Raw genomic sequence first — 8,383 nt, 5'->3', positions numbered from 1 at the left:
CCCCAGCATTCAGGTCCCCCAGGACAGTGGCAGAAGATGTGGCAATGTTGCCTGTGGGGCAATGTCCTTGGAGACATTTCCCGACTGTTGAGAATCGCAGAGTTGTCCAGAAGAGCCCCAGGGTGAGGGATCAAAGCAAGCGAGGTTTCGGAGAGGGCGTGACACCACTTGCAGATTTCATTCCAGAAGGTAGAAACGGTCAGACTAACACCTCCTCTGCCCTCTGCCGCAGCACGTCTCCCATATTCATCACAAAAGGGCTTGGCCTCCCACATTGTGGGCTGTGGACCTAATGCAAGGCAGGCTAGTGATGGCGAGAATTCGGGCTCTGAGGACACAGACTGCTTCTCCATATGCTGAGAGCCCACGTTTCAACAGCAAGGAGAACTCCCCCTCCTCTGCACCCCTTTTTATAACTTTTGATTTCCCGATTCTGCAAGAAATGCACGTGTAGTACAGGAAAATGAGGAAGAGATGAGCAAAACAGAAGAAAAAAGCATCACCAGTCATCTCGCCGTTAAGGGAGAACACCGGAATGCGCTGATCTTCCTCCAGACCTGTCCTATGCGAGCGCACCTGTACTCACACGAATGCATCACGCCGTACAAGCTACTTCGTGGCTTGCCCTATAAACATTTTCGTGCCCTGGAATATACTCCTCCTGTAATGCCCTCTTCAGGACGGCATCGTCTCCCAATGAATATCTCTGCCACAGTTTGTTCAATGAATACCCTATTAGGGGTAAGTTCTTTCTGATATTCCTTACGAAAAGAACCCCACGAGGAGCGACCTTGAAGCTAAATTCACGCATACACTCGAGCACTTTCTGAAGAGGCCAAAAGTTCAGCCGCTGACTGCATTAATCACTGACAAATGGGGTGCTGGACGGGAAAAGAGGGGGAGCGATGGCTGCCCGCAGTTCGCGTCACAATCGGGGATCTGTGTTAGAGAATGGGGAGGGGACGGTCCTAATGGATCATTTCTTGATTTGGGAGCTATTATTCCCAAGGGAATTTCAGGAATGAATGATAGAAATTCTCAGGAGTGTTTAGATCTTCTTGGGTAAATGACCATATTACTTAGCTATTTGAGAACTGCCCTTAATTGACAGTTTCTACCTCCATAAAATGGCTAAATATTAATCCAGAGGCCCTGGAAAGGAGGAACCATGCCAAATGTCCTAGGTCAGGGTGAGTGTGAATCCCAAGTACCATAAGGTTTGACCCCCCACAAAATCAGAGCTAACAATGGATTCATTTTCACTTATCAAAAGTCCTTCTTAGTTCCTCTGCCTTGGGAGGGGCCAGAAACTCTGGATTGCCTCTCAAAGGATTTGGAGGCTTTGCTTAATTATTAACTAGCTTAGTGGACTTCTCTTCCCGCGGCATGCAAATGAAGATCCCCGAAGGGCGGTATATGGGCAGTCTTGCCTTAAGTCCAGAATGCCCGAGTCCCTAAGCAGTAAACAGGAGGAGAGTTCAAATTTCGCCATGTCAGTAGCAGAGGGAGAAATGGGGCACAATGCTGTGTATTGAGACGAAGCAGGGGAATTGCAGAAGCTATAGGCAAGGACACCAGCCGAGTTTGGGGCTGGAAGATCCCGAGCGGGGTGGCTTCCAACACTGCCTTAATTCTGCTGGTCAGTGTCCCACTCTCTGCTTTGACGACCGAGGTGAGGTCCCTGACCCCTTCTGGCCCTGCAAATGGGGTCTGTGCTTGAGATGAAGTGATTTCTAAAACTATCTAGAGATGCTTTCATTCTCCTTGAGAAGTAGCACTTGGCTCTTTGATACTCAGCCATGCCTGATCCTCTCAAGAAAATAAAAGTCCACAAGTAAGGAAAAAGTGAGGCCAGGGGCAAGGGGGCTGGCTCTCCAGGAGGGCCAGTGGGCAGGAAGGTGCTCGGAGGGAATGCAGAGTGAGGCCAGAGCCAGCCCAGAGCTAGGTGCTCAGAAGCAGAGCAGAGCTTCCTATTTCCAGCCCAAGAGGCATCCTCTGAATTTCTTTCTGGCTCACCTCAGAGGAAGAGGTAAAATACCGAGAGGAATGCTTTCCCTCCACTGGATTCAGCCAGAACTGCTGGTCTACCTTGCCACAGCGGACACCAGCATGCTACCGACGTCCTCTTTCATGGCCAACGCACTCACTCCTCCAGCAGCTGGCAAAGTTGTCTGCTGACACGGCCCAGGCCCTCTCCTGGACTTGCCCTTTGCCAAGGGATCTGCCTGGCCCGAGGTTATGCCCTTCCTCAGAGATGGTCCCCACTACCTATCCTGCAGCCTTCCCTACTTCCCAGGTGCTGCAGTTCCCAAGGGCGCTCCCAGCAAAGTTCCCTCTGCTTCCAGGATCTGGTCTAAGATTCTTGCCCACAAGGTATAAAAATGCCATTTATTGAACCCATCTCCTGTCAAGCCTATAAATTATTTCAATCACCCCTGCAAAGTCCTACGAGGTAGGTTTTAACATCCTCTCTTCACAAGTGGAGAGAAAGCTGCGGAGAAGCTGAAAGCTAGGTCATCTGATCAAGGTCACAGAAGCAGGGGTGGGATTTGAATCCAGGCCCACCCTAAGACTTGCTTCCTCTAAGACACTATGCTCTTCACAGCCCTGCCCAAGGCCATCTATGATTTATTTGCTATTTTTCTCATTCTCTCTTTCCCTCTCACCTGCATATCTCTTCGATTGTACCTGTTTGTGGCATTTAAGTTCTGCATTCCGTATGAATTAGGGGTCCCATGTGCTTACGAGTTCACTGTGAGATGGCCTGCGCCCCTCACACTGTTGGGTCAACTACTCTGCCCATCGCATTGCTTGGCACACAACAGACATACAGGAGATAGTATATTGAGGTGATTGACTCTCCCCTCAAACAAAATCCCATTCCCTTGGGATTTCTAGCATATACGGTTCATGAAAATCTGTGCCCACTCAGGGATCTGCAGACATATTTAATCTTCAGTAGCCCATGTATCACCCTGTTGTATCTAAGGACAGTTGAAAACCCTGGATTCAACTCTGAGATTATTGAAGAGACTTCTAGAAATAAGCACCCTTGTTCAGGCTTTGAGCATGACACAGTTTCAGAAGACATGTATAAACAAGTTGCAGGACATTAAAGTCTGAAACAGAACTTAATCCTAAAGGCCCAAAGCAATCACTGTAGGTAAGCATAAACACATTCTCTCTCCCCTACCTCTGACATCAGAGGGCCAGGTCACAGTTTTCTAGCTGGCTAGACCTCCCAGCTCCAACTGGTTTCTTAGGACCCATGAAAACCATCATCCTTGCCAACTTTATCACTGCCTGGGTTGGTGTCACATACCTGGTGTTGCGCTAAGCACTGCTGGAACATCCTATCATTTGGAACTCCTGGTGGCTTTCTAAAGCGGGTCCCCTTGTTATTCTCATTTTAGGGATACAGGCAGAAAACTGACAGAGCTGGGTATCAAAGCCAGCACTACACTCAGAGGCAGGAACTACACTGCCTCCCTGACGAGCCAGCAGCACAGAAGTCTCTAAGTAATGAGCCTGGATTCTCACTGGAGTTGCCAAGAGACAGAAAAACACTAAACTCTAATAGTGACTCTGTTACATGTATCTTACCAGCTCATTCCTTAAGCCTAGTGGGAGACAACGCTCCACAAGTCTCTTGTGTTTCTGCATGTCTTGAGGATGGAAGCACGGACTGTCTTTATCCCAGACAGTCTTGCCAAGGACATCTGTGTTGCAAACAGCCTTGGGAAATAGGTAAGGTCTCCCTCCAGGGCAAACAGAATGTTTGTTAACTGACAAGTACCATAAGATGATGTCTGTCTTTGTGCCAAGTTTAAGTAGGCTTGTTGCCCATTATAAAAGCTCCGGGTTCCTCAGCGTAGTGACCCTCTGGTGTAATGCAACTCATTCCCCATGCAGGGCATCACCTGGCCCACATCACATTGCCCTATAGGACCTGGGTCTTACAGAACTGGGGTGGATCCTGATACTCTAGCTTCTGCTGTTGCTTTCAGTAATAAACTGTCCTTGGTTTCTGGCCCCAGAGTCTTGTGTCTCCTGCTGGCATCCACAAAACTGCAGGAGACTACAACTTGCAAGTAGGAAGAAATCTCAGAACCACCCACCCCACCCCCAAAATGGTTCCCAACAATTTCCTTCATCCTGGAGCAACAGAAATCCCTCTGGATGGGAAATCCCATGAAATCCACCCTGGGAGGTGGAACCTGCAGAAGGGGGAACTGTGAACTCATTGCTTCCAATGCTTTTCCCACCTAGTTATTCTGAGGGAAAAGGGATATAAGAGGAGGAAAGAAATCCTTACAGATGGAAGCATAAAAGTTCAAAGTAATCATGATGAAGATTACTGATGGTAGCGACAGCAGTAATTTCCAAAGCAGCTGCCCTTAGAGGAACACTTACGGCATGCCAAGTACACACTCACTGAGTACTCACACAAAGAACCTGTAATGTTACTAGAAACAAACTCCCTCGCTTCTCTGAAAATCCTTATGCCAGCCTCACTTGCACAATGTAGTCTTCCCTACCCACCCTGTTAAAGTCACACTATTTAATTCCATCCACACCCACGCCCACGCATAACCCCACAACACACATATATTCCCTGTCCTCTTTTCTTTTTTTTTTTTTTTTTAATTTATTTGACAGACAGAGATCACAAGTAGGCAGAGACGCAGGCAGAGAGAGAGGAAGGAAAGCAGTCTCCCTGCTGAACAGAGAGCCCGATGTGGGGTTCAATCCCAGGACCCTGATATCATGACCTGAGCTGAAAGCAGAGGCTTTAACCCACTGAGCCACTCAGGCGCCCCATTCCCTGTCCTCTTATTTGCCTATTTTTCCTTCGTTACATTTTTCACCTTCTAACATACCATGTAATTTACAAACTTATTACTGCTTATGGTCTCTTTCTCCAAACTGCATGGATTTTTGTCCATTTTATTCACAGATGAATCCCAAGGATGTAGAAGAATACTTAGTCATGGAAGACTCTCAATACATCTTAGTTGAATAAATGAACAAATAAACTTGGTTTTGTGCATTTGGGGGAGTATCTGGATCTCCCTGGACTTTAGATTCCATAGCCTTGAAATGAGAGCTTGGGTGGCTTGACCCATTTCTGAAATGCTGGGGGCTCCACAGATGTCAGTGCATTAATCTTCCTGTATGATTGCGTGACAGAGCCGTAATTTCACTTCGTCAACTGTTTCAGCTTAGACTTTCTTCCTTAATCAACCGCTCATTCATATAATCAATTAAGAGTTTCAAACTCTTCTAGCTCTGAGCACCATTCATGAGCTGGTGAGAGGGGGTTCGAGCAGACATAAGGACCACACGGAGGTGGAGATGGTGCCCATTTTAGTGGGGTTCTGAACTCCTAACAGGCAACAGAGGGCTGCCAGTGTCCAGATGTCAGCTTTGGCTCTGTGGGTGGCCCAGAAATAGCAGGCCCTTAGCACGTTTCACGTCCATGGAATTGAGGCCCTTACGATGCGACAGGGTCTGGAGAAAGTGACCCTAGTGGGGCACCAGGCTCTGGGTTCTCTTTCTTAACTCCCTAATCTTCGCTGTCCAACCCACAATGCAAACACACATGTCTAGAAATGGATCACTGTCTCGTGTACACATTGCCTGCATGCAGTTCCATACCAAAGCAGGGAGGGTGGGGGTTAGAACTGCTTGGTGTGTACTAGATATTCAATCCAATAGTAATGTGGAAAAAAGTACTACCCAGTGCAAGGCTCCAGACAAGTGATAGGGAGCAGGAAGATGGCTCAAGATACAGTACCCCCGCCATCCCAGGCTTGAGGGGGAGGTGGCTTCTAAGTAAAGAATCACAGAACCTCCTGGTAAGTTTGGTCATGTGTCAGCCTGCTTATGGTCTCTTTCTCCAAACTGCATGGATTTTTGTCCATTTTATTCACAGATGAATCCCAAGGATGTAGAAGAGTGCTTGGTCATGGAAGAGTCTCAATATATTTTAGTTGAATAAATGAACAAATAAACTTGGTTTTGTGCATTTGGGGGAGTATCTGGATCTCCCTGGACTTTAGATTCCATAGCCTTGAAATGAGAGCTTGGGTGGCTTGACCCATTTCTAAAGGGTCTTCCTTCCACCAAGGCATCCAGACTGGAAGGCAGGAAGTAATTTTTGATCTGACCTCAGAAGGATAGTATGGAGTTGGTGACAGAGGAGGAAGGTGGCCCAGGCAGGGAGTCAGCCCCTGTGAAGGTTTGCCAGGGCCCAAGGTACTCATTCAGTGTGGTTTGAGTAAAGGCATGGAGGCGGGGGGCTAGATTGTGGGCTCCAGGAAGGCGGTAGAGTTAGGGTAACAGCCACTGTTCCAACCCTGGGATCTCACCTAACATCCCTATACATATACTGGTACCTAATAAATACTGGTTGAAGAAGTAAATGAATTAAAATGGAGAGAAAATAATGCCCACACGGAAGACTTGTGAGCTTGGAGACCCCATCTTGATTGCAGATCAGACCCCCTCTGTGAAACTCTGGTCCCTCGAGAAGGCGGTTGGGGATTGCTCTCTACAGAGCCTCAGGGTCCAGCGCAGACCTGGCCTCACAGAAGACTCGGGGAGTGGGGAAATCTCTCTGCACCTGCCCATGCAAGGCCACCCTGGGTGGGTCTGGGGACTTCAGGCGACTCAGAGGACGACCCTATTCAGAGAGGAGAGGCAGTCAGCAGAGCCCTTGGTTTGGCAGCAGAGCCCTTTGGGAGGGGGTCACACCCAGCTCACAGTGTCAAGGCCACACAGGTGGTTCTGAGCTCGGCCAGGCTGAGAGGCTCCGTGGCTTCGCTGTCGGCAGAGGTGGGTGGTGGGTCACCTGTTCCCTGGATTCCTTTCCTCCCAAATGAGGCAGAGACACCACCCAGACAGGATCTGGTCACTCTTTGGGGTTGAAGCTTAGTCTAAGGGATGTTTTCCCAAGCCTTGGAGACATCCTATTGCTCAGTGGGCTCCGTTAACATCATGATTCATACAGAACAGAGGGGTGTTCACTCAGGAAGGAGGAAGTGAGAGCTGAGGGACATCACCACTCCCTTGGAAAAGAAGACCCCCTTGGGCTGAAAAGAAGAAGGATGGGGCATAGGTGGTTGTGGGTGTTATTCCCCACCTCCCCGCAGGGGGCGCTCTCCCCAGCACCCCTACCTTTGCCCTGGGCAGGACAGGATAGCTCTGGGGAGGACTCCAGCTGCCCTAATCCTAGACCTTCCTCAACCTATGACCTGAGCAGTCACTGCCTACTGCAGGCCTCAATTTCCCCATCTCTACAAAGAATGGTCCAGACAGGACAAACTCTAAGGTTCATTCTGGCACTGAAATGGAATGAATCTGAAAATAAAACGGTATAGAATAAAATGGAATGGGTCTGTGGGGCGACGTCACTGAGGTACGGGAGAGTACTTTGTGCCTGGAGACAAATGCCCTGCTTCCCAGCCTGGGCTGCTTCTTGATTTGTCCAGAGCAGACGGGGCGCTGCACAGGCTGCTGGGGAAGCACTGACCACCCACTGTAACTAGTCCCGTGGAGTTACAGGGTGACTGGAGCTGGGGGAGATAGGCAGCAGCCGGGCAGGGGGGGCTGGTCCTTGGAAAGGACCTGGGGCAGGACAGATCTGGGGGGTAGCTGGTCTGTGGAAAGCATCACGTGGGCTCCCCACTGGTTACTGGGAAAGCAAATTCACTTTGGGGGTTCATCTCAAGGACTTCCTAAGCCCACCCACTCCAAAAAGGAAACACATATCCTCCCATTGGCAAGCCATTTTTGCTGCCACTCAACAACAACTACGGATCCTAAAATGTAGCCCCATTAAAAGCTGGACACCCCAGCCAGAAACTCGGAGGGAAGGGGGGACTAGGCAATCCAAGACAATGCCTTCCCTTGTGTTAACCTAGAGTGGAGACAGATCCAAAGGCAGAGTGGGCAGAGCAGGTACGAGGGCCGCTTGGGGAGTTCAAGGCTCTTCTAGAACAAATCAGTGGTGCAGGCAGAGGCCCGCGCTCCACCCTGCCTGGGCCTCCCACCCAACGGAGTCAGGGGCAGGCGGGTTTGTCACACAGAGGAACATGCTGATGGAGTCCCAGGCATGACAGTGGGGCCAGTCAGTAGCCGCCTCTTCCAGTGAGCACTCTCTTGTCCTCACCTTTGCCCAGTTCCCTCACTTTCTTGATTGGACACGTGTAATTTATGACCGTGATATATTGCACTTCAGAATTGATTTTTGTGCTCAACTGGTGTAAAACATTTTTGGTGGACTAATGCCGCCGGGTGAGATATTTTCTCATTATTGATGTGTATGTGGGGCTTTTGTCCCCACGTAGCATGGTCCACTGGCCAGAGTTACTCCCTGGTC

Source organism: Mustela erminea, chromosome 14 (genome assembly GCF_009829155.1).
Source record: "Mustela erminea isolate mMusErm1 chromosome 14, mMusErm1.Pri, whole genome shotgun sequence".
Lineage (NCBI taxonomy): Eukaryota > Metazoa > Chordata > Mammalia > Carnivora > Mustelidae > Mustela > Mustela erminea.
Note: the sequence above shows the minus strand (reverse complement) of the source record.